This window comes from Piliocolobus tephrosceles, chromosome 7 (assembly GCF_002776525.5).
Source record: "Piliocolobus tephrosceles isolate RC106 chromosome 7, ASM277652v3, whole genome shotgun sequence".
Taxonomy (NCBI): domain Eukaryota; kingdom Metazoa; phylum Chordata; class Mammalia; order Primates; family Cercopithecidae; genus Piliocolobus; species Piliocolobus tephrosceles.
The window spans coordinates 111,743,485-111,770,782 of record NC_045440.1 but is presented as its reverse complement, the minus strand read 5'-3'; the positions used below and the strand labels follow the sequence as shown (position 1 = coordinate 111,770,782).

Below are 27,298 nucleotides of genomic sequence, written 5' to 3'. Positions count from 1 at the left end.
GACACAGGGAGGGGAACAACACACACCAGGGCCTGCTGAGGGGTGGAGGGCGAGGGGAGGGAACTTAGAGGATGAGTCAGTAGGTGCAGCAAACCACCATGGCACACGTATACCTATATAACAAACCTGTACATTCTGCATATGTATCCCAGAACTTAAATTAACATTAAAAAAAAATTGCTGGAAAGCCACTGTGAATGTCTTGTTTTTCCAAGCATCAAGCTGCAAACATCTCTGAAAAGACTAATGACTTCCTCTTCATTTCCATCTTCCGACTCTCGGACAAATTTTTCTCATTGGCAAACTGACTCAGAACCTTACAGAGAAGTGGATTCTCAAAAATGTAATTCCTCGCCTTACAGAAAAGAAGCAGTGGTGTCCTGGGTCCAAAAGTGAGGAAATACCAGACATGCCAAAAGGTCTGTGTCTAATTGCTTTTACTATATTCTGGAGATCAAAGCTTCACATTTTACTGATACAAATGCCTTATTTAGCTTTGTCTGTTTTCCCTCTCCAGTCTTTCTACTCCTGTGGTCTATACCATTCCAGGGTGGAGGAGAAGAAATAATGAAAATTTTGAGATTTAAAATATTTACTTGATCATCGTGTTTGTGTGTAAATAAACACCTCAAAATGTGAAAACAAAGAAGAAATTATAGAGGCAGTTTATTTCTACTTTAATATTTTACTCCTAGAAAACGGTAGATCCTAAATACACAGAAGAGTTACTGGGCATATCTAAAGAATGCATAAAAGTTTAAAAGACTTTTTAAATTTAATTTAATTTTGAGACAGGGTCTCACTCTGTCACCCAGGCTGACTGCAGTGGTGTGATCTTGGCTTATAGCAGCCTCAACCGGGACTCAAGTGATCCTCCCACTTCAGCCTCCTGGGCAGCCAGAACTACAGGAATGAATCACCACACCAGACCAATTTTTAATTTTATTGTAGAGACAAGGTCTTGTCATTTTGTCCAGGCTGGTCTTAACACTCCTGGAGGCAAACAATCCTCCTGCCTCGGCCTCCCCAAGTGTTGAGATTACAGGCTTGAGCCTCTACGCTCAGGCAAAAAGCCTCTTTTCTATCTCAGCTTTTCTTTCCTTATTCAAAACCAATGAATTTAATTTAATGAATGGAGTTTCTCGAGGTTAAACTTTTCTAGAACTCTTAAGATTTGGGTGCCTGCTTTTTCTTTTCTTCTAGCAGATGTAAAAATAATATGACATGAAATTATTATATTTTTTTTTTTTTGAGACAGAGTTTTGCTCTTGTCACACAGGCTAGAGTGCAGTGGTACGATCCTGGCTCACTGCAACCTCCGTCCCCCAGGTTCAAGCTAATCTCCTGCCTCAGCCTCCTGAGTAGCTGGGATTACAGGCGCCTGCCACCACACCCAGCTAATTTTTGTATTTTTGGTAGAGACGGGGTTTCACCATCTTGGCCAGGCTGGTATTGAACTCCTGACCACAAGTGATCCACTCGCCTCAGCCTCCCAACGTGCTGGGATTGCAGGCGTGAGCCACTGCGCCCAGCCAAAATTATTATATTTTAAGTGATTACTCAATCAGCAAGGCTAGTCCCTCAAATTAAATTAGGTAAGTAAGTAACTAGGATAGATACCTGTCATCCTAATATATATATATTATTGTAAATTTTATCCACTATTCTTTTTGAGATTCAGAAACCCTTATACATCAAATACAGTGGCAGTTACTGATGGTAAAATTATTCCTTGTCATATAATGTCATAAATCTGTAACTATTTTGGAGCAGAGTATCAGAGTACCAAGGGTTATGGCTGCTTTGTCAACTTAAAAAATCGAAAATCACTGTCTTGTAGGCTGTTTCTGTTTTCAATTTTTTAAAACTTGGCACTCAACTGTAACCCAATATCTGCAGCAAACACAACAGCCTGTGGCACCATCTCAGCCTACATCATTGCTTATCTTACCTTATCTTTACTTTTCAACACTCAAAGCATAGACTGTAACGTTATCCTTTCTCACCTGTCTGCTTTCTCTTCTTATGCTCCTGGTCCTTATGAAAAGCTTCGACTAATAATTGACTACAAGATCCCCTAAACCTCGATCTAGATCATTCAATAGTTTCACCAAATTCAGTCATTTTTCAATTTTCTTAAGTTACTTAGAATAGCAGCCTCATGAAAAAAAATAAATCTTCAATAGAGATCCAAATAAAATAGTAAATATATACAGATCATCAGCCAGGCACAATGGCTTATGCCTGTAATCCCAGCACTTTGGGAGGCCAAGGCAGAAGGATCACTTGAGCCCAGGAGTTGGAGACCAGTCTGGACAACATGGCAAAACCCTGTCTCTACAAAAATATGTAAAAATTAGCCAGATACACTAATGTTTCTAATTTTTGTAGCTCTGTCTCTACAAAAAATACAAAAAAAAAGGTGGGAATATGCAATTTCACAATGAGTGTAGATAAGAACTGCTTGTGTTCACCAGGAAACACAGTAGAATTAACTTGTGTAGAACTCCCTGTTCTTCAGTCATAACCTTGACTTCATTTAGCCTCTAACAGACATCACTTTCATCTTCTCACCTCTTTCTGCTCATGCTCCAAGCCCAAGTGTTCAATGTATAGGAAAAGGGCCATGACACACATAAGCACATCAGAGGGGTTACTTTTTATCCCATGCAAATAAATATTCACAGCTCAAATCTAAGTGTCATTAGGTACTTTTACCTTCACCTCACATCCCGGTTAGAAAAGAGGGTCAATGGTGTAAATAATCAGTTTCTGAACATTACTCCTTTTCATATTCTGTCCCTATATCTGCCCCACAGCATATCAGCTAAGGAAACTAAGTTGATGTTTTAGGTGTGGCGAAACTCAGTCATCAGTTTCACACTTTGATATTTAAAGGATTTAGAACATCTGGAAGTCTGTTGATGTCTTCAACTTAAAGCTCCTAAAAGTTACCAACCTCATCATTAACCCTTCAGCTTCTGGAACAGTAGCAAAGAAAATAGAAGTGAATACACAGCAACCTGTCTGGCAAAGCTGCTGTTCTATAAACATTATTTAATACAAGATAAAAAAATAAAACACCTTGGACTGGAAAGGTGCAAGTTTTTTCACTTTAAACTGATTATAGCAACTGGGCTTTCTGTCTCTGAGAATCAGTAAATTGGTAAAAACTTGTCAAATGCTATCATTTACTACATGCTATTTTTAGAATGCATTTGTGAAGGAGAATTTGCCCTTTCCATATGGTTTAAGTTATTGGCAAAATAAAGCTAAACAAGTGCATTTTGAAAGCATGGTGTGAATGCCAGTTATTTATAGCTGTCCACAGCTATCAATTTTTACTTTAAAATTATTAGACCAATTATGGGGCAGGGAGCATGTGCTGAGCTTGAAAATATAACCAAGAGTGATTTATACAATGAAAATGATATACAAAAGGTGCTTTCTTGGGCAAAAGAGTTGTTCTTAGCATTTTAGTTTATCCAAGACTCATAATATAATTTTGTCCTTGGAGAAATTCCCCATTTCTTTTTTAGTATTCTGATATTTTTCCTATTTGGAAAATGCAATTAGACAAGATAATGAAATAAAAGATATGAATATCATAAACAGGAGCCAATATTGGCAAGTGGTGTGGTTGTTTACTTAGAAGACCCAAGAAAGCAAATTAAAACAATGGGAAACAATTAGAATTCAGTAAGCCTACTAGTTTAAAAAATAAACAAAGCAATAACTTTTCTATACACACTAAAAAATTGGCTTAAAATTATACAAGAAAAAAGATTCAATTCACAATAAAAATGAACAATCAAAAATCTAGGAATAAATATTATTTTGAGATGGGGTTTTGCTCTTGTTGCCCAGGCTGGAGTGCAGCGGCTCAATCTTGGCTCACTGCAACCTCTGCTTCCTGGGTTCAAGCCATTCTCCTGCCTCAGCCTCCCAAGTAGCTGGGATTATAGGCATGCACCACAGCACCTGGCTAATTTTATATTTTTAGTAGAGATGGGGTTTTGCCATGTTGGTCACGCTGGTCTCAAACTCCTGACCTCAGGTGATCTGCCTGCCTTGACCTCCCAAAGTGCTGGGATTACAGGCATCAGCCACTGTGCCCGGCCAGGAATAAACGTTTTTAAAAAGTAAAGACAACATAAAATTCCACTGAAGATGCCATTATAGTGGAAGACAACATTATTTTTCTAGAGAGACTCAACTTTTTAATGATACTATTTTTAATCTATGAGTTCACTCTAATCCCAAATAGAAAACTAATTTTGTGCTTTTACCAAGGACCCACCAACATGGGCCACATTCGCACCAAAACCATGAGGAAGGTGGCCTGGGTCATTACAGAAAAGTACTACACGTGCCTGGGCAATGACTTCCACACCAACAAGCATGTGTGCGAGGAAATTGCCATCATCCTCTGTAAGAATCTCCGGAACAAGATAGCAGGCTGTGTAATCCATCTGATGAAGTGGATTCAGAGGGTCCCAGTGTGAGGTACCTCCATCAAGTTGCAGGAGGAGGAGAGAGAAAGGAGAGACAGTTATGTTCTTGAGGTCTCAGCCCCTGGATCAGGAGATCATTGAAATAGATCCTGGCACTACGAAAATACAGAAACTTTTGGACTTTGGCAGTCTGTACAACCTGCACGTCACTCAGTCTACAGTTAGGATGAATTTTAAAACCACTTGCAGAGGTGTTTGACTCTTTCTGCAATGCTGTAATATTTTCAATAAACCTGGGACAAAAACAACAAAAAAAAGAAAAAAAACTAATTTTTTGAAATGTGAAAAAAATTAAAAGTTTACATGACAGATGATTGAATGCATTAGATTATTGAGGAAAATTTAAAAGGAAAGAATAATAAAGTGGAAAATCCTATAAATACTAAAATGTATCATAAAGTTATAGTAACTAAAATAGTATGATACCAGAATAAGAATAAAAGATCAATAGAAAATATCAAAAAGTCTAACAATGGATGTAAGTATATTTAAGAATTTAGTATACTCTGTGGAGGAAAACCTGATTAGTCAATAAATAGTGTTGGGACAACTGGCTAGCCATTTGGAAAATAATTAAGTGAGATTTCTACCTCACTCATTATACTAAAATAAATTCCAGATGGATAAATAAACTTAAACTAAAACCATAGAGGTAGCTTAAAAAAAAAAAAAGAACTAAGAAGACTGTTTTTAATAAACTTTTTAAGAAGTGATATAAGATCTAGAATTCAAAAGGGAAAGGTAGATAATTTTGACTACATAGAAAAGAAAGTTTTCTGTGTATTTAAAACACCAATAAACCTGAAAAAAATGAGGCTGACAAACTAAAAAATTAGTTAAAGGGCTAATTTCCTTAATAAATGTTTTTAAAACTGGTAAAGATTCATTTTTAAAAAACTAATGAAAACTCAGTAGCAGAATAGACAAAGTACTGAACTCAAAGTGGCTAGGCTGAAAAAAAAAAAGGCCAACTAACATATAAACCTATAAAGAGTCACTCAACCCCACTCATGATTTTACAAATGCAAAATAAAAGAAAGCAGTATACAATTCCATTAACACATAATAAGCAAAGATTGACATTTGATAAAATTAAGTATTACAATATACACATATAGACAAAGATGAAAAATGATATTGTTTTTGAAGGTTTTTAAGTGGAAGAATAAATTTGTGCACTTTGTTTGAAGGGCGATTTGACATTATTTATGTATTAAATATAAATTTATATTAAACTAGTATTTGTACTTTAGCAGTTTAAGCAGTAGATGTACTCACAAATGCTCAAAGATATATGGACAAGCAGAGTGTAAAGTCAGCTGGTAGGCAAAGTTATAGCCATACTGGTTATTAAAACACAGAAATACTTCTGAGCCAATTGATAAGTGGTTGCTGCACAGAACTTGCTGATTACCTCACCCAATACCTCAGCCTCTGGGCGCTCTGCAGTGGGCTTGTCTGTGGTCCAGCAATGAAAGGGTTAATACGTAGCCCAGGAGGGCACCACTAGGACCTCCCTTCAGCATGAAAGTTGGGATCCATTTTATTGGCCAGTACCTATGACAAGGATTGTTAAATATTTTCAACATCACTTCAAATAAAGATGTTCACTGCACATTGTTTGAAAATATCTAAATACCCACTAATGGAAGATCAATTATGTTATTTGTGGTCTAACAATACCATGAAATATTATTCCACAATTGAAAAAATAATGAGATAAATCTGCATGTAATGATATTATGAATCCAGGAGCTGGTTTTTTGAAGAGATAAACAAAATAGATAGACCACTAGCCAATCCCTGAATAGACCAATAACAAGTTCCGAAATTGAGGCAGCAATTAATAGCCTATCAACTGAAAAAAGTCCAGGACCGGATGGATTCACAGCCAAATTCTACTAGAGCTACAAAGAGGAGCTGGTATGATTCCTTCAGAAACTATTCCAAACAATAGAAAAAGAGAAAATCCTCCCTAACTCATTTTATGAAGTCAGCATCATCCTGATACCAAAACCTGGCAGAGACATAACAAAAAAAGAAAATTTCAGATGAAAATCCCTGATGAACATTGATGCAAAAATCCTCAATAACCTACTGGCAAACCCAATCCAGCAGCACATCAAAAAGCTTATCCACCCCGATCAAGTCGGCTTCATCCCTGGGATGCAAGCCTGGTTCAACATATGTGAATCAATAAATGTAATCCATCACATAAACAGAACCAATAGCAAAAAACACATGATTATCTCAATAGATGCAGAAAAGGCCTTCAACAAAATTCAGCAGCCCTTCCTGCAAAAACCTCTCAATAAACTAGGCATTGATGGAACATATCTCAAATTAATAAGAGCTATTTATGACAAATGCACAGCCAATATCATACTGAGTGGGCAAAAGCTGGAAGCATTCCCTTTGAAAACTGGCACAAGACAAGGATACCTTCTCTCACCACTCCTATTCAACATAGTATTGGAAGTTCTGGCCAGGGCAATCAGACAAGAGAAAGAAATAAAGGTTTTCAGTTAGGAAGAGAGGAAGTCAAATTGTCTCTGTTTGCAGATGACGTGATTGTATATTTAGAAAACCCCATCGCCTCAGCCCAAAATCTCCTTCAGCTGATAAGCAACTTTAGCAAAGTCTCAGGATACAAAATCAATGTACAAAAATCACAAGCATTCCTATACACCAATAACAGACAAACAGAGAGCCAAATCATGAGTGAACTCCCATTCACAATTGCTCCAAAGAGAATAAAATACCTAGGGATACAACTTACAAGGGATGTGAAGGACCTCTTCAAGGAGAACCCCAAACCACTGCTCAAGGAAATAAGAGAGGACAAAAACAAATGGAAAAATATTCCATGCTCATGGATAGAAAGAATCAGTATTGTGAAAATGGTCATACTGCTCAAAGTAATTTATAGATTCAATGCTATCCCCATCAAGCTACCATTGAATTTTTTCACAGAATTGGGAAAAACTACTTTAAATTTCATATGGAACCAAAAAAGAGCCCATATAGCCAAGACAATCCTAAGCAAAAAGAACAAAGCTGGAGGCATCATGCTACCTGACTTCAAACTATACTGCAAGGCTACAGTAACCAAAATGGCATGGTACTGGTACAAAAACAGATATATAGACCAATGGAACAGAACAGAGGCATCAGATATAACACCATGCATCTACAACCATCTGATCTTTGACAAACCAGACCAAAACAAGCAATGGGGAAAGGATTCCCTATTTAGTATATGGTGTTGGGAAAACTGGCTAGTCATACGCAGAAAGCTGAAACTCGATCCCAACCTTACATGTTATATAGAAATTAACTCAAGATGGATTAAAGACTTAAACGTAAGACCTAAAACCATAAAAACCCTTGAAGAAAACCTAGGCAGTACCATTCAGGACATAGGCATGGGAGAAGACTTCATGACTAAAACACTAAAAACAATGGCAACAAAAGCCAGAATTGACAAATGGGATCTGATTAGACTAAAGATCTTCTGCACGGCAAAAGAAACTATCATCAGAGTGAACAGGCAACCTACACAATGGGTGAACATTTTTGCAGTCTATCCATCTGACAAAGGACTGATATTCAGCATCTACAAAGAACATAAACAAATTTACAGGAAAAAAACAACCGCTCAAAAAGTGGGCAAAGGATATGAACAGACACTTCTCGAAGGCATTTATGCAACCAGCAAACACATGAAGAAAAGCTCATCATGACTGGTCATTAGAGAAATGCAAATCAAAACCACAGTGAGATGCCATCTCATGCCAGTTAGAATGGTGATCATCAAAAAGTCAGGAAACAACAGATGCTAGAGAGGCTGTGGAGAAATAGCAACGCTTTTACACTGCTGGTGGGCATGTAAATTAGTTCAACCATTGTGGAAGACAGTGTGACAATTCCTCAAGGATCTAGAACCAGAAATACCATTTGACCCAGCAATCCCATTACTGGGTATACTAGTATATACCCAAAGGATTATAAATCATTCTACTATAAAGACACATGCACACGTGTGTTTACTGTGGCACTGTTTACAGTAGCAATGACTTGGAACCAACCCAAATGCCCATCAGTGATAGAGTGGATAAAGAAAATGTGGCACATATACACCATGGAATACTATGCAGCCATAAAAAGGATGAGTTAATGTCCTTTGCAGAGACATGTATGATACTGGAAACTATCATTCTCAGCAAACTAACACAAGAACAGAAAACCAAGAACCGCATGTTCTCACCCATAAGTGGGAGTTGATCAGCGAGAACACGTGGACACAGAGAGGGGAACATCACATACTGGGGGCCTGTTGGGGAGTGGGGCTGGGGGAGGGATGGCATTAGGAGAAATACCTAATGTGGATGATGGGTTGATGGGTGCAGCAAACCACCATGGCATGTGTATACCTATGTAACAAACCTGCACATTCTGCACATGCACCCCAAAATTAAAAGTATAATTTTGAAAAAAGAAAAAAATGTAAATGTAATGATATTTTTTAATATCTACAATATATTGTTAAAAGCCATGTTGTAGAACAGTATGTATGTTATGACTCTGTTTATATATTTATATATTTTTAAGAGATTCATGTAAAAAAATCTTTTTAATATGCATAGAAAATGTCAGGAAGAATACACACTATAGAATGAACTGGGTAACAGGAGTATATGGACGTAAGAGGGAACTCTTTTTTGTTGTTGTTTAATTTTTTTATTTTAGGGATGGGGTCTCACTATGTTGCCCAGGCTAGTCTTTAACTCTTAGGTTCAAGCGATTCTCCCACCTTGGTCTCCCCGAGTGCAGAGATTACAGATGTGAGCCACTACACTTGTCCAGGACTCTTTCATATACTGTTTTGTTTATATTCTATACTATTTGATATTTTTAAAAATACTCCTATTAAAAATGATCCTGTGTTACTTATTTTAAAAATCTATTTTTAATTAACATGAAAATGCTTACTGAATCACTGATTGTGTTAGTCTATTTCTACATTACTATAAAGGAATGAATAAAGTTTATAAATAAAAGGTTTAATTGTCTCACTTTTCTTCAGACTGTACATGAAGCCAGGTGCCAGCATCTGCTTCTAATGAGGGCTTCAGGAAGCCTACAATCATGGCGGGGGAAGTGGGAGTAGGCATTTCACATGGTGAGACAGATATAAGAGACAGAAGAGCGAGGTCCCAGACTCTTTTAAACAACCAGGTTTCATGTGAACTGCTAATACCTGAGCAAGAGCTCACTCATCATCCATGGGATGGTGCTAAGCCATTTATGAGGAATGAGCTCCATGATCCAGTACTTTCCGCTAGGCCCCATTGCCAACATTGGGGATTACATTTCAACATGAGATATGGAGGAGTCAAACATCCAAATCATATCACTGATATTTTGAGTCCCCTTAATTAGGAGTCTTAAAATTTTGTTCCATGAACTTTTCTGGAATCTATGAAACATTTCTCACAATCATGTTTTAAAATGCCTAAAATAAAATACATAAGAATACAAATGAAACCAATTATAGGCCACGAGTGGTGACTCACGCCTGTAATCCTAGCACTTTGGAAGGCTGAGGTGGACAGATTCCTTGAGCCTAGTAGTTCGAAACCAGCCTGGAAAACCTGGTGAAACCCCCATCTCTACAAAGAATACAAAAATTATCTGGGCATTATGGCATGCACCTGTAGTTCCAGCTACTCAGGAGGCAGAGATATGAGGATCAACTGAGTTTGGGGAGGTCGCACCACTGTACTCGAGCCTGGGCAACAGAGTGAGACCCTGTGTGTCACACACACACACACACACAAATAAATGAAACCAATTATATTGGAATGTAGTTTTCAAAATATTAAAAAGAATAAATTGTGATATAGTCATAGAAATATTTCTTTATTGACACATTTGATAATAGAAGCAAATCTAATAACTATTGTAAATTCAAAGGAATAATAAGCATAAATTATAATTTGAGGTATCAGTAACAACTGTAATGTGACGTGAAAATATATATGACTTCTATCCATGACACAGTTAGGTATTATTAATACTACTGTGGTTTGCTGTTTATAATCACAATTGGAGGAAATGCTAAATTCAAGTTGGCTGTTAATAAAAATAAAGATATAATCTTTCTCAACTGAGTTTACAGATCCTCAAATTCTATCTATGGGTCACTTGGGAGACTGCGAATTCAAGATCAGGAAACTGCGTATCATAGATAAGTTTGAAAGTATTAATCTCTCATTTGAAACAAGTCTCATGTCATTCAATATAGCTGTAAGATCCCCTTGTTTAAAGATAACTAAATGCAATAGTAACATGTTGCAGGAAGTCAGGGACCCCAAATGGAGGTACTAGCTGGAGCCGTGGCAGAGGAGCATAAACTGAAGATTTCATGGACAATTATCATTTCCCAAAATTAATACTTTTATAATTTCTTATGCCTGTCTTTACTGCAATCTCTGAACATAAATTGTGAAGATTTCATGGACATTTATCAGTTCCCAATTAATATTCCTATAATTTTTTATGGCTGTCTTTACTTTAATCTCTTAATCCTGTTATCTTCGTAAGCTGGGAACGTACGTTACCTCAGGACCGCTATTGTACAAATTGATTGTAAAACATGTGTTTGAACAATATGAAATCAGTGCACCTTGAAAAAGAACAGAACAACAGCGATTTTCAGGGAACAAGGGAAGACAACCGTAAGGTCTGACTGCCTGCGGGGTTGGGCAGATTAGAGCCATATTTTTCTTCTCGCAGAGAGTCTATAAACGGACATGCAAGTAGAGATATTGCTGAATTCTTTTCCCAGCAAGGAATATTAATAATTAATACCCTGGGGAAGGAATTCATTCCTCGGGGGAGGTCTATAAATGGCCGCTCTGGGAGTGTCTGTCTTATGCGGTTGAGATAAGGACTGAAATACACGCTGGTCTCCTGCAGTACCCTCAGGCTTATTAGGTTGGGGAAAGATCCTGCCCTGGTAAATTTGAAGTCAGACCGGTTCTCTGCTCTCAAATCCTGTTTTTGTTGTTTAAGATGTTTATCAAGACAATATGTGCACAGCTGAACATAGACTCTCATTAGTAATTCTATTTTTCCCTTTGCCTTGTGATCTTTGCTTTTCCCTTTGCCTTCTAATCTTTATTGGCCTCAAAAGCATGTGATCTTGGTTCTCCTTTTTGCCCTTTAAAGCATGTGATCTTTGTGACCTACTCCCTGTTTGTACACACCCTCCCCTTTTAAAGTCCTTAAAAAAAACCTGCTGGTTTTGCAGCTCAGGCAGGCATTACAGAACCACCAATATGTGATGTCACCCACAGCAGCCCAGCTGTAAAATTCCTCTCTTTGTACTCTTTCTCTTTATTTCTCAGACTAGCTGACACTTAGGGAAAATAGAAAGAACCTATGTTGAAATATTGGGGATGGGTTCCTGTGATAGTAAGTTAAAGAGAATGGAGTCCTCAAACAATTACCAGAACACTGCCTTTTAAACAGGGCCTTAATGTAATGGCTCACGAGAAGTTGGGTCAACTTTTCAAAGTCCATCTGTAATATTTCATTTTTCTTTTATTTCTCCATGTTCCTATTCCCTTAAATCTCTATCTAGGCATTGACTTTTAATGTTTTTCTTTCCCCAACACTAGCATTTTCCTTCCAGCTGCTCTGCTCTCTAATCTTTCCATATTTTTAGATTGTCTTTTAACTTGTTTTAATACAAGCTCCTTATCATGATTTTAATAGTGGTTGTAATTAATCACTTACATATCAAGATGTTTACCCTTACCTGCTATAGAGCGTGCAATTTGAGATGGTATTCCAGTAATAAGGGTGGATTTGCATTGATCCATTCACGCTGCATCAGAATCCTCCACTGTGACTAATGATTCAAAGTGCGAAGGTGACTGGGATTAGTGGAAATATCAGTAATCAGAGAATAGATCAAATTTAACAAACCTGTGTAGGAACCTTGGGTCAACCCTACACTTTGACATAGTGTTTCTAACTGACACTTAAAAAAATACTGTCAAAACTTGTTCTTTATTCTGAAATTATACCAAATGTTTTTATTTTTGCTTTTCTTTGCTAGGTTTGAAACCAGATTTGAATGGTTGATGTGTGTATTATTAGTGTGTGCATATGTGTATGTGTGTGTATATACATGTGAGAGGTTATTACAATAGTGGTTATGACTGATCAAGGTAGAGTATATATACATGTATTTTGATCTCAGAAAATACATATTCTAAAATCAAAGAGACTTGGAAACAGAAAATAGTCATACATAGTATAGCTGAGTTACATTAATGAGGAAACACTATAAAGTTGTGTAGCTAAGCTAGATAATAGTGGAAGCCTAGAGTAATGATACATAATCTCTCACTGTTGAAATCCCCAAGGCCTCATTTGTTCATGATTGTATAGCATTTCCTTGGATACACTAAGATCTGTCATTATAATTTGCCATCTTTTGCTTGAGCTAATTTATGTTCCTTGCAACCAAAATGCTCAGAATAAGGTAAATGTTTTGAACATATTCTTAATTGCGAGTTTGTTTTGTGATTATTCTATTTGGAAATTCTTATTAATTTTATTCAGTTTGTTGGGGGTACATATGTGGTCAGTACATAAGTAGCTATGGTGAGATGCCCCGAGAAGTTGGAAATAAAGTTATTTTCTTTGAATAAAAGAAGTAAGAATCATACATAATCATCGAAGTATAACATTAATTCACTCTAGAAAGATGGTTTGTAAGTAGGTGACTAAGGAAATTTTGGGAATCTTCAAATAAAGTTTAATTCATCAATTTAATCTAGTTAATAGAAAAAGCAAGTTAACACAGAAGGTGACAATTATATGTAGATAATATATCAAATAAGAATGCTAACATATTTTCCCCGCTACCCCAGGAGGGATGGAATTCCTGAGAATGGACATGGATTTCCTGGCCTCATAGATTATCTACCTTCACTTTAATTCATATTAACAAGGCAACAGCTTTATAATTATAATCATGTCTGTTATCTAGGTTTTCCTCTAGGGAAAAGATGTAACAGCCAGATGACAAACAGTGTTACAGGGTACTTGACCATTGTATTTCTCATTAAAAATTAATGAAATGGATTTGTGGATTGTACATCCTTCTCCTGTACTCCTGGTTAGGAGAAGATTTGCTGATTATAATCTTTCTTTCTTGATTTACCCTCTTGTTTCATGAAAATTACCCTTGAGTAGCTTCCTGGAAAGAGTATATTGAAATTTTTTAATTTTGCCTATCCAAAGTTATCTTTATTATACAAGCATATTTGGTTGAAAGATTGGTCAGATACAGAACTGATTGAAAGTCATTTTCACTTAGTATTTTGAAGGCTTATGACATTGTCTTTTAGCTTCCAGTGTTGCTATTGAGAAGTCTGATGCCATTCAGATTTCTGATCCTTCACATGAGATCTTTCAGTTTGATACTTTTCTACTGGAAGTTTTTTTTAAGTTTACCAGTTTATTATAAAAGATATTACAAATGATACAGATGAACACCAGATGAAGAGATGCGCAGAGTGAGGCATGTGAGAAGAGGGGTGGAAATTCCATGGGGCACCACCCTTTAGGAACCTTCATGTGTTCAACTATCTGGGAGCCCTCCCAAATGCTTTTGGATCATTTATGGTGACTGTATTCAGTAGCTTTTCAAGAGAAGTATTTTCTTTTTAATCCCATCATTTGTATTAGGAAACTGAGACTCAGAGAAATTAAGTACATTGCAGTCATATAACTAAAAACTGCCAGATTCAAGACTCAGATACAGTCTATCTAATTCAGAACTCATGTGCTTTACATTACACTACATGACAGTTTATACTTCACAGTTTTAAGGGACATGAGAGTAGATTTAATCCAATCACTTGGCCCATACCAGTGATTCACCCTCACGTTTATTTGCTTTTTTTGAAGTTCTTTCTCTGAAGAATTACACTGATTCACAGTATGGGCACCAAAATACCACTTTTAATTCTTATGGAAAGTAATTCCAACTTTTATTTGTTATTTGAGGAATCTATGACACATTCAAGCCATCAAGGACTCTGTAAACCGAAATAAATAATCCAATGTCAAATGTCTTACTACCTCAAATATGAGTCAATACAGATTTAAAGCATCAGCACTCTACTTGGCCAGTTGAATTCTCTTTAATACAGTTAGTCTCATAGAGGACAGCCTTGTAATTTTAATGCACTCCACACTGATTAACATCTTAAATTCAGTTGTCTGTCTTCTAAAACACTGCAAAATATGACTCCTCTTTTAGGAGGTATGCTAAATGTGTCTTCCATTTCTTTGGGCTTTTGTGTTAACTCTGCAATTGCTTCTCTAAAGGCATCATTCTGAAAAACAACTGGTTCAGAATGATGGCTACATTAACATGGAAAGAGTTTTTCATTTTAATTATATTTAATACAATTCTTTTACAGATAGCGACATATTAAGGTTGAATCTTATTTGCTACAATTGTGCTTAAATAACATGCTAACTATATTTTACAGGGGGCGGATGATGTTATCACCAAATTATATACATTAAATTCTCACGGACTATTGAAAACAAATATGAAATGAAATCTTTTCCTCTATGATTCTTAAGTAAAAAGAAACAAAAGTATATAGACATAATATACAATGTATAAAATATATGATATTCAAGGTGAATGTGAATCAATTTGCAAATCCAAACCTTCCAAGTGGTATCTATTCACCTTTACATTTATCACCATAGTTTTAAAACATTCACTTAATCTTCTTATATTTGAGTCATTGTAGATACTAGATGTAATTAAAAGTCCATCAGCTAAAGGAGAATTTTGACTTCTATATTACCCATTTTAGATTGCTTATGTCTCTATTATACCTCCCTCCCCCAGAATCTATCATACCAGCACGAAAGCAAAGCAAGCATTAAATTATTCATTAGCTCAGCTCTACTTTTCCTGGATTTCCAAAACATTGATTGTAAAATCGGTTATTTAAAAAATATATTTCAATTGGATATGTCCCAAAGTGAGTTTTATGAGACAGTAATAGACATCATAGGAAAATAATAAGTAAACAAATGGTTCTGTCACCAAATTAATTAAAATCTGGGTAGTTTTCCATTGCAGAATTTTTAAAAACTTCAATATGTTATAATACATTAATTATAATCTCTCTAACAAGAGCAAGCTATTGCATAAAAAATTCCAAGATGAATTTGACTGGAGAATCTGTTTTAAAAGAAGTCTTTTTTTGTTCTAAAAATCAAGGGGCAATTGAAAACACTGTTTTAGGCTCTTGTCGCACATCAATTATAGACTTCTCAAAATGCATCAACAGATTTTAGTGGGGAACAGCCTCTCTCCCTATCGTTAATTACACATTTATCTTATAAGTAAACTGTTATAACTGGTTTCAAACTTACACATGTGATTTGAATAGCTGATCCCCAGAAAACCCTGGATTTATGGAGAATGATTCTATAGAGAAAAGAAGTATGAAACCAAACTGGGTTTTATACAAAGATTCCAGAAAAAAAATTCTCTTAAGCGACCTGCTTTATATTGATAAATTAAATTGTTCCCAGTTCTTTAGTTTTCCTTGTGAAACAGTTCTTGAAATCACATTTTTCTATTTCTCCTAAAGAGTTGTTACTATCTCATCACTACCAGACATCCCAATAGGAGGCACAGGTTTCCTGTGGAGACAATTTAAAGCTAATTCAGTGTTCTAACATTTATTTATTCCAGTTGTTCAAAAAGTTTAGTGCATTTTAAGCAATGGATGTTTTAAAAGTAGCCATTAATCTGTGGTTAGGTTTTCATATGCTTGGAGGTTTTGACTAGCCTAAAGGAAAGTGGACCCTAATTACTTTATTTGTTCATGCAATTAATATTTATTGATTATATTTTGTGCCTATTAATGTGTTCTATAATGGCATGAGTGTAGAAAAAAAAAAACAACCCTTGGTTCTGCCCTTAACTTGCATGAAAATATTAAAATATAGGGTGAAAATAGCTACAGTATAGGTGTAACGGCTGTTGATTATAACAAGCTTACTTTAACAATAGCTGCACCAGTGACACACTACAATAGATTTTCACTGGAGATTTTCTGTCACCGATTCTCAGTGATGCTTATGCATAGGCATCATCAGAGTTTTAGGATCACTTCTGATTTCTGATCTGACATGTAAAGAGCTTAGATGTCATTACTCCCATTCTCACAACATATACAAAGCTGAACAAACTGAGAAGCACAACTCTTCTTAGATCCATCAGAGAATTGAGATTCCAGGGCTAACTGTGGCCCCCAGAACTAGATGGAGGGACAAATACCAAGAATCACAGCTGACCAGGAGCAGAAGCCCGAAGCAAAATCCTGCCACTGGAAGCAGTAGTGATAGGAAAAGTTAACATGGTGACTTTCTGAAGGCTCGATGTGGACTAGATTGAGAGTTAAGGCCTCTGTTAAGACTCAGTTTTAGGATAACCCCATACTTTCATGATTTTTATCCCCAGGATCTCCAGTAGGTTCTAAGACTGAAGCAAGGAAAAATCCCTTCATGTTCCTGGCAAGGGGAAGGAATAGTAACCACCTGAAATGCACCCAGGGCATTCTGTTTTTCTTAACAAAGACTTCCTTCAAACTATTTTTGGCTGAGTGCAGTAGTTCACACCTGTAACCCCAGCACTTTGGAAGGCCAAGGTGGGTAGGCCACTTGAGCCCAGAAGTTCAAGACTAACCGGGGCAACATGGTAAAACCCTGCCTCTACCAAAAAAAAAAAAAAAATTAGCTAGACATGGTGTCCAACCTTGGGAAGCTGAGGTGAGAGGATCACTTGAGGCCAGGAGGTCGAGGCTGCAGTGAGCTGTGATTGTGCCACTATACTCCAGCCTGGGTGACAGAGGGAGACCCTTTCTCAAAAGGAAAAGAAAAAAAAAAAAAGGAAAAGGAAAGAAAAGAAACTACTTTACCAGAACCTAACTGACCTTTGGGGGAAGGGAAACAACCTCAACCCCATTTAAATGTCTTGTCTCACCTAAGGGGGATGGGGAGGGAGGCTGAGAAGCAATTGTGAAGGTCACAGTCCAGAGGCACAGGCTCACTAAAAGACTAGGACCTAATCATACGACTACAGAATGCATCCTTTCTATCTACACCTTACCAACCCATCAGTCAGGCTCTTAATAGTTGATTATAGCTAAAAGAACTACAGGTTCAAATCCTACTTAAGGAGTCTCTACAAAAACTCAAAGACATAAGATAGGATAGAAACAAGAACAGTGGACCGGCGCTGTGGCTCACACCTGTAGTCCCAGCTACTCGGGAGGGTGAGGCAGGAGAATCGCTTGAACCCAGGAGGCGGAGCTTGCAGTGAGCCGAGATCGTGTCACTGCACTCCAGTCTGGGCGACACAGGGAGACTCTGTCAGAAAGAAAGAAAGAAAGAAAGAAAGAAAGAAAGAAAGAAAGAAAGAGTGAGAGAGAGAGAGAGAGAGAGAGAGAGAGAGAGAGAGAGAAAGACAAGAACACTGGAGGAAACTTTAGCCCCTGACACCTGCAGCTACAGTGTACAGTAAACACAGCCTAACTCTTAGCTAGACAAACATAAAACCTCACATTAAGACCCATTTTCCTTGATTCCTTTTACCTGATACATCATTCTTACCTTTCAGCAAAATATTACAAAACATGAACAAATGCAAAAAAAGAAAAAAACTAAAACTAAAAATAAAAATAAAAACAGTTTGAAGAGAGAAAGCAGCATCCGAACCAGGCTCACATACTCAGATATGGTAGAGATTTTGGAATTATCAAATCAGGAATTTACAATAATTATGAATAATATTCTAAAAGGTGTAGTTGAAAAGGGGACAACATGTAAGAACAGATGGGTAATACAAGCAGAGAGACAGGAAATAAGAATGAAGCAAAATAAAATGTTAAAAATAAAAAAAGCTGTAATAGAAATGAAGAGTTTAATGGGCTTATGGACAGAATGTACATAACTGAGGAAGATATCAGTGAGCAAGAAAATACATCAAGAGAAACTTCCCAAACTGAAAAGCAAAGAAGAAAAAAAAAAAAAGGAGGCCGGGCGCGGTGGCTCAAGCCTGTAATCCCAGCACTTTGGGAGGCCAAGACGGGCGGATCACGAGGTCAGGAGATCGAGACCATCCTGGCTAACACGGTGAAACCCCGTCTCTACTTAAAAAATACAAAAATCTAGCCGGGCGAGGTGGCGGGCGCCTGTAGTCCCAGCTACTCCGGAGGCTGAGGCAGGAGAATGGCATAAACCCAGGAGGCAGAGCTTGCAGTGAGCTGAGATCCGGCCACTGCACTCCAGCCCGGGCGACAGAGCGAGACTCCGTCTCAAAAAAAAAAAAAAAAAAAAAGAAAAAGAAAAAAAAAAAGGAATGATACACACACACACAAAAACAAACCCAGAACAGAATATCTAAGAATGGTGAGACAATTACAAAAGGTATAATATATGCATAACAAGTATATCAATACTCAAAAAGAGAAAGAAAGGAGCAGAGGAAATATTAGAAGTAATAAAAGCTAAAAATCTTTCAAAAGCCATGAGAGATACCAAATCGTAGATCCAGGAAGTTCAGAGAATATCAACCAGGATAGACACCAAAACATCTCCACCTGGGCATATGATATTGAAACTTCAGAAATTCAAAGACAAAAATAAAATCTTCAAAGAAACTGGGGATTGGTGGTGGGAAGAACGTATTTACACAGGAACAATGATAAGAATTACATCTGACTGCCCCTCAGAAACTATGCACTCAAGAAAAGAGTGAAGTGAAATATGTAAGTTTCCAAAAGAAAAAAGCCACCAGTATGGAATTCTGTATCCAGTGAAATTATCATTCAAAAGTGAAGGAGAAAGAATGACTCTTGGACAAACAACAATTGAAGAAATTTGTTGCCAATAGTACTACCTCGCAAGAAATGTTAAAAGAAGTTCTTCAGAGAGAATGAAGAACTTCATTCATAGGTCAGAAACCTGGATCTACATCAAGAAAGGAAGGGAAGAGTGAGGGTCACGCCTGTAATCCCAGCACTTTGGGAAGCTGAGGTGGGTGGACCATAAGGTCAAGAGATCGAGACCATCCTGGCCAACATGGTGAAACCCCATCTCTACTAAACATACAAAACTTAGTGGTGCGTGGCAGTGCATGACTGTAGTCCCAGATTCTCGGAAGGCTGAGGTAGGAGAATCACTTGAACCCAGGAGGCAGAGGTTGCAGTGAGCCGAGATCACGTCACTGCACTTCAGCCTGGCGACAGAATGAGACTCCGTCTAAAAAAAAAAAAAGGGAAGAAAAAGTAAGATTGTTGTAGAAAGAGTAAACAAAAGTAAAATAACATATATTCATATATTATTTTTCTTCTTAAATATTAGTCTAAGAGCAGTTTGAAAATATAAGAACAATTTATTTTGTGATTATAGATTATGAATAAATAAAATTAATAACAGCAATGTTATAAAGAATGAATGGCAGCTGGCTGCAGTAGCTCAGGCCTATAAATCCCAGCACTTTGGGAGGCCGAGGTGGGCAGATCACTTGAGGTCAGGAGTTTAAGACCAGCTTGGCCAACATGGTGAAACTCTGTCTCTACTGAAACACAAAAATTAGTTGGGCATGGTGGGTGTACTCATAATTCCAGTTACTCAGGAAGCTAAGACAGGAGAATTGCTTGAACCCGGGAGGCAGAGATTGCAATGAGCCAAGATCATGCCACTGCACTCTAATCTGGGTGGCAGAGTGAGACTCTGTCTCAAAAAAAAAAAGAAAAGAAAAGAAAAGAAAAAAGAAAAAATGCATGAATGGCAGCAATTGGGAATACTTTGTTATAAGGTACTTGTGCTAAGCATGAAGCAGTATTGATATGGTTTGAATGTGTGTCCCCTCCAAATCTCATGTTGAAATGTGATCCCCAGTTTTGGATGTGGGCCTAGTGGAAGAAGTTTGAGCCATGGAGTTGGATCCTTCATGAATGGCTTGATACTGTCCTCATGGTAATGAGAGTTTATGTAAGATTTTTGTTTAAAAGAGGCTGCCACCTCTTCCCTCTCTCTGTTATTCTTTCTTTTGCCATGTGATACACTGGCTCCCCTTTGCCATCCACCATGGTTGTAAACTTCCTGAGGCCATCACCAGAAGCAGATGGTGGAACCTGGCTTCCTGTACAGCCTGGAGAACTGAGAGACAAATAAACTTCTTTTCTTTATAAATTACCCAGTCTCAGGTGTTTCTTTATAGCAATGGAAATGGACTAACACAAGTATACTGTTTTTTCAAAGTGGACTGTGATTAGTTGTAAATGTATATTGCAAACTCTAGGGTAACCACTAAAAAAATTTTTTAAGTATAATTTTTATGCTAAGAAAATAGATTCATATAAAATACAAAAAGTCGCTAGGCATGGTGGTTTATGCCTGTAGTCCCACCTACTTGGGAGGCTGAGGTGGGAGGGTCGCCTGAGTTCAGGAGGCAAAGGTTGCAGTGAGCTGTGAGTGTCCCACTGCATTACAGCCTGGGCAACAGAACAATGTCCTCTCTCAAAAAAATAAAATTAAATTAAAAAACCCAACTGCATCAATAATCACTTTAAATGTAATTGACCTGAATACCTCAATTAGAAATACATCAATTAGGAAGGGAGGGAAATTTGCTCAACTTGCCAATATCTAAAACAACCTACAACTAACATCACAATTAATAGTGAGAAACTTGATGCTTTCCCCCTAAGATCAGGAACAAGATAAGGATGTCCTACAGTCCTACCCCTCCTATTCAAAATTTTACTGGAAGTCCTACCTAATAAAATAAGACAAGACAAGAAATAGAGTTTACAGGTCGGGATGGAAAAAATAAAACTCTTTGTTCACATATGACATAACCATATATGTAGAAAATCTCAAAGAATTGACAAAAAATACTCTTGAGACTAATAAACAATTGTAGCAAAGTTGCAAGGTACAAGGTTAATACCAAAAGTGATTATCTTTCCTTTACACCAGCAATTAATAGTTGAAATATGAATATGAGTAAACAACACAATTTAATTTAGCGCCAAAGAAAAAAATAAATATTAATATTTAAAAGAACATACAAGACCTCTATGAGGAAAACCACAAAAGTCAGATGAAAGAAATCAATGACCCAAATAAATTCCTTGCTCATGGATGAGAAGACTCAATATTATTAAGATGTCAGTTCTTACAAACTTTATCTATATATTTAATTTAACCCAATCCAAATCCCAGCAAGTTATTTTGTGGATATTGACAAATAGATTCTAAAGTTCATATGGAAAGGCAAAAAGACTTAGAATAGGCAACAGAGTATTAAGAACACAGTACAGACACTATCAATTTTAAAACTTCCTATAAAGCTACAATATCAAGACAGTGTGGTATTGGCTAAAGAATAAATACTTTAAAGGAACAGATTAGAGAACTCACACACATACATATAATAAACTGTTCTTTGACAAAGGAGCAAAGGCAATACAATGGAGACAAGATAGTCTTTTTGACAAATGGTGCTGAAACAACTGGACATCAAAAAAATTAATCTAGACAAGGGTCTTATACCTTTCCTTAAAATTAACTCAGAATGGATCATAGACTTTTGTAAAATGTAAAAGTATAAAACTCCTGAAAGATAACATAGGAGAAAATGTAGATGAGCTGGATATAGCAATGACACCAAAACCATGGTCCTTGAAAAAACATTGATAAATTTGACTTTATTAAAATTCATAACTTCTGCTACTGTAAAAGATAGCATTAAGGCAATGTATTAAGAGAAACACTTATATGATAAAGGACTGGTATATGAAATATATGAAAAGTCCTTAAAAACCTAAAAATAGGGAACCAAACAGCCTAAAAAGTGGGCAAAAGATATTAAAAGATACCTCACTGAAGACATATAGATGGCAGATAAACCTATGAGAAGATGCTCAACATCATATATCATTAAGGAATTGCAAATTAAAACAACAATGATATATTACTCACAACTATTAAAATGGCTAAAATTCAAAACACTGACAACTCCAAGTGCTGTTAAGGATGTGGAGCAACAAGAACTCTCTTTCTTGGCTGATGGGAATGCAAAATGGTATAGCCACTTTGGAGGACAGTTTGGGCAGTTTTGGCAGTTTCTTACAAAACGAAACGAACTCATCACACAATCTAGCAATCACACTCCTTCATATTTACTCAAATGAGTTGAAAACTCAAGTCCACACAAAAACCTGCACAAAATTGTTTACAACAGCTTTATTTATAATTGCCAAAACTTGGAAGCAACCAAGAAATTCCTCAGAAGGTGAATGGATAAACAAATTTGGTGCACCTGTTTAATGGAATACCATTTAGTAACAAACAGAAATCAGCCATTAAGCCACAAAGACATAAAGGGACCTTAAGTGCATATTACTCGGTGAAAGAAACCAATATGAGTGGGTTACTTACTGTATGATTCCAACTATAAGACATTCTGGAAAAGTTGACACTATAGAGACAATAAAAAGATCAGTCATTTCCAGAGCTTTAGAGTAAGAAAGGAAGAATAAATAGTTGGAACACGTAGGATTTTTAGGGCAGTGAAATTATTATATATGATAGTCCAATGTTGCAAACATGAAATTATCACTGTGCATTTTTTGGAACCTACAGCACTATACAACATAGAGAATTAACCCTAATATAAACTATGGATTTTAGTCAATAATAGAGTATTAATATTGCTTCACCATGTGTAACAAATGTACCATCCTAATGCAAGATCTTAGTAAGAAGAGAAACTGTATGAAGGATAGAGGTGGGGAGAAGTGACATATGGAAACTCTAATTTCTACTCATGTTTTCTGTAAACCAAAAGCAGCTCTAAAAACTAAAGTCAAGTAATAAAGTTTCAAGACCACAAACTTTTGTAATTATATTTTGAGAAGATCCAATATTTCTGGGCTTTTTGTTCAAAAGGAATGAGCACAGCGTGAGTTAAGGGCATATGCTGCTGACAGACAATGCAGACAATGATAGTTCATGTCACAGTAATGTCATAGTATAATATATCATTTATATCATTTATTTTCTATGCCACCTTTTTTCTCTACAGGAGACTCATCTTGAATGGACCATGAATACAACTTTAATATGGACCCTTCTGTTTCAATGGAATATATAACTTCTTTTAATTACCTTTTCCTCCCACAATTCCTATTACATGACTGCCAATCTAAAAATTATGGGAAATGCTTTTGTGGTTTTATTAAGATTAATGGACCCTTTACCCCCCTTTATGAGGCTTTCAACTGGTACTTTAATTCTAAGGGAATATACCCACCAGTTCTGGGATGTCTGCCCTAGGAGATTAACTAGTGGTTGACTTCTTACTATACATATTCCATTAGTTTATAATTGGCCAGATTATTTCACATTATTTTCTAACACTTGAAAGCAAAAGGGGAAAGAAAAATCCCCAGAAAGCACCAAATTGCTATTTCTAAGTGTCCAAGTGCAATTTTAAATCATAGTTGAGTTTGATCAATTTATTGCAACCCTGAATCTCAAGTTGACTTTAAACTTGCCTTTTCATCAAGTTAACCACAACACAGAATCAGGAAAGAAGTAGGCATTTGCTGTTATATCCCTTCTTATTGATACAAAATGCTACTCAATTTCGTAACTCCCTAGTGCACTCTTAGCAGTCCCAACTTCCTGTTTCTCACATCTCAACACATTGCCAATCTAAGTTATTATGTACCAATATTTTTAGGAAGATAAATTCTGACAAGAGAATTTTTTAATTGGGAACTTTTTTCCAGAATAACATGAAGTTTATTTTAAGGTGTGTTTTCAGCCAACAGTATAAAGAACAAACCAGAAACCTAGCTAATTGAGTACAATTAATGTGTCCTGAAAATAGTTACTTTAATATCAAATGTTGATGGCATCTTTTAGTGACACAGCTTTCACTCAGATCTGCTTTTTGCTATGGGTTTGAAGTTGAACCTCTAGAGACATTGAAATTTGTAGTATCAAATGTCTTTTAAGCTAGAACTAAGCAGATATTATCATTATCTGAGCACCATGTGGTGAAGAGTTCCTCATCAGCTCGTTTATAAAAGAGCCATAGAAAGAAGGAAGGAAAAGAAGAAAAACTAAGGGGATGGATCTCTGATATGGTTTGGCTGTGTCCCCACCCAAATCTCATCTTGAATTCCCATGAGTCATGGAAAGACCCCAGTAGGAGGTGATTGAATTACGGGTATGTGTCTTTCCTGTACTTTTCTCATGATAGTGAATGAGCCTCACAAGATCTGACAGTTTTAAAATGGGACTTTCCCTGAACAAGCTCTCTTTGTTTGCTGCCATCCAAGTAAGATGTGACTCGCTCCTCCTTGCTTTCCACTACGATTGTGAGGCCTCCCCAGCCATGTGGAACTGTAAGTCCAATAAACCTTTTTCTTTTGTAAATTGCCCAGTCTTCTTGGGTATGTTTTTATCAGCAGCACAAAAACAGACTAATACAGTAAATTTGTACCAGTAGAGTGGGTGCTGCTGAAAAGATACGCAAAAATGTGGAAGCAACTTTGGAACTGGGTAACAGGCAGAGGTTGAAACAGTTTGGAGGGTTCAGAAGAAGATGGGAAAATGTGGGAAAGTTTGGAACTCTCTAGAGACTTAGCAAATGGCTTTGACCAAAATGCTGATAATGATGTGGACAATGAAATCCAAGCTGAGGTGGTCTCAGATGGAGATAAGGAACTTATTGGAAACTGGAGCAAAGGTGACTCTTATGATGTTTTAGCAAAGAGACTGGCAGCATTTTGCCCCTGCCCTAGAGATTTGTGAAACTTTGAACTTGAGAGAGATGATTTAGGATATCTGGTGGAAGAAACCTCTGAGTAGCAAAGCATTCAAGAGATGACATGGGTGCTGCTACAGGCATTCAGTTTTAAAAGAGAAGCAGAGTATAAAAGTTCAGAAAATTTGCAGCCTGACAATGCCATAGAAAAGAAAATTCCATTTTCAGAGAAGAAATCCAAGCCAGCTGCAGAAAATTGCATAAATAATGAGGAGTCAAATGTTGATCACTAGGACAATGGGGAAAATGTCTCCAGGACCTGTCAGAGACCTTTGAGACCACTCCCATCACAGGCCTGGAGGCCTACAGGAAAAAATGGTTTTGGGGACCAGGCCCAGGTCCCCATGCTGTTTGCAGTCTAGGGACTTGGTGTCCTGTGTCCCAGTCGCTCCAGCCATGACTAAAAGGGGCCAACGTACAGCCCCAGTCATGGCTTCAGAGGGTGCAAGCCCTAAGCCTTGGCAGCTTCCATGTGGTGTTGAGCCCACATGTGCACAGAAGTCAAGATTTGAGATTTTGAAACTTCCGCCTACATTTCAGAAGACGTATGGAAATGACTAGATGTCCAGGCAAAAGTTTGCTGCAGGGGTAGGGCTCTCATGGAGAACTTCTGCTAGAGCGATGCAGAAGGGAAATATGGGGTCAGAGCACCTACACTGAGTCCTACTGGAGCACTGCCTAGTGGAGCTGTGAGAAGAGGGCCACCATCCTCCAGACCCCAGAATGGTAAATCCACTGACATCTTGCACCGTGTGCCTGGAAAAGCTGCAGACACTCAATGCCAGACTGTGAAAGCAGCTGGAAGGGAGGCTGTACCCTACAAAGCCATGGGGGCGAAGCTGCCCAAGACCATGGGAACCTCTTGCATCAGCATGATCTGCATGTGAAACGCAGAGTTGAAGAAGATAATTTTGGAGCTTTAAGATTTGACTGCCCTGCTGGATTTCAGACATGCATGGGCATTGTAGCCCCTTGGTTTTGGCCAATTTATCCCATTTGGAATGACTGTATTTACCCAATGCCTGTACTCCCATCGTATCTAGGAAGTGACTAACTTGCTTTTGATTTTACAGTCTCATGGGGGAAAGGACTTGCCTTGTCTCAGATGTGACATTGGACTGCACTTTTGAGTTAATGCTGAAATAGGTTGAGACTTTGGGGTACTGTTGGGAAGACATGATTGGTTTTGAAATGTGAGGACATGAGATTTGGGAGGGGCCAAGAGTGCGATAATATAGTTTGGCTGTGTCCCCACATCTCATCTCCCCAAATCTCATCTTGAATTCCCTTGTGTTGTAGAAAGGACCCAATGAGAGGTAACTGAATCATGGGGGCAGGTCTTTCCCATGCTGTTCTCATGATAGTGAATAAGTATCACGAGTTTTGATGGTTTTGAAAAAGGGAGTCTCCCTGAACAAGCACTCTTTTTGTCTGCTGCCATCCATGTAAGACGTGACTTGCTCCTCCGTGCCTTCCACAATGATTGTGAGGCTTCCCCAACCGTGTGGAACTGTTAAGTCCAATTAAACCTCTTTGTAAATTGCCCAGTCTTGGGTATGTCTTTATCAGCAGCATGAAAGTAGACTAATACAATCTCTCTTTTTTTTTTTTTAATTATACTTTAAGTTCTAGGGCACATGTGCATAACGTGCAGGTTTGTTACATATGTATACTTGTGCCATGTTGGTGTGCTGCACCCATCAACTCGTCAGCACCCATCAATTCATCATTTATATCAGGTATAACTCCCAATGCAATCCCTCCCCCCTCCCCCCTCCCCATGATAGGCCCTGGTGTGTGATGTTCCCCTTCC

The 27,298-nt window shown here is 37.4% G+C and overlaps 1 long non-coding RNA gene across 2 annotated transcripts in view; it reads left to right on the top strand.

Moving 5' to 3' along the window:
* LOC111551190 overlaps positions 1-24,327 on the top strand; it is an 80,998-nt gene extending 56,671 nt beyond the window's left edge. Inside the window, exons 3-4 of one of the 2 annotated variants that reach the window (XR_002734293.2) lie at positions 363-419; positions 23,734-24,327. This is a non-coding gene — a long non-coding RNA (uncharacterized LOC111551190). Of the gene's footprint in view, positions 1-362; positions 645-23,733 lie in introns of those variants that run through there. The other variant, XR_002734291.1, reaches the window with a different exon arrangement.
* The last annotated feature ends 2,971 nt before the right edge of the window (positions 24,328-27,298 follow it).